Source organism: Myotis lucifugus, unplaced genomic scaffold (genome assembly GCF_000147115.1).
Source record: "Myotis lucifugus unplaced genomic scaffold, Myoluc2.0 scaffold_317, whole genome shotgun sequence".
Taxonomy (NCBI): domain Eukaryota; kingdom Metazoa; phylum Chordata; class Mammalia; order Chiroptera; family Vespertilionidae; genus Myotis; species Myotis lucifugus.
In genome coordinates, this window is record NW_005871365.1 from 908,392 (window position 1) to 909,004 (window position 613).

Here is a 613-nt window from a genome sequence, read left to right on the forward strand (position 1 = left end):
GTGACCCGGGCAGGAGAGAGTTGTGGATCTGAAGCTTTTCTCCTTATAATATGAGAAAGTGGCTTTTTGCCATTAGCCATCCTTTATACCCTAATATGTTTTTCCAGTCCTTAGCGAGCTTCGCCTATCACCTTATGGTGTTTTGCAGTTCAGTTACTTTATATTGAGAGTCCTGTTTTTCATGTAAAAAAGTGGTCCTCTGTAATTATCATAACTCTACAAGCCACGACTGTATGAAAAAGGAGCCTAAATGAATATTTCTCACAGAGAATATAAGAGCCTGTGATATTATTTTAATTTTTTTTATTTTCACTTTTCTTTTTTTTAATTTATTTATTGATTTTTCAGAGCGAGAGAGAGGAAGGGGGGGAAGAGAGAGGGGAAAAAATACCAATTTGTTGTTCACTCAGTTATGCATTCATTAGTTGATTCTTGTAATTGAACTCCCAACCTTGGCATATCCAGGTGATGGTCTAACCAACTGAGCCTCCCGGCCAGGCCTTTCCCTTGGTCTTGATTTCAGCTTCAAGATGTCTGTACGTTGGTAGGAGTTGTATGGCACTGCCACCTTCCCACCATGCCAATTCAGAACCTTCACACTTTCCTCTTTCCT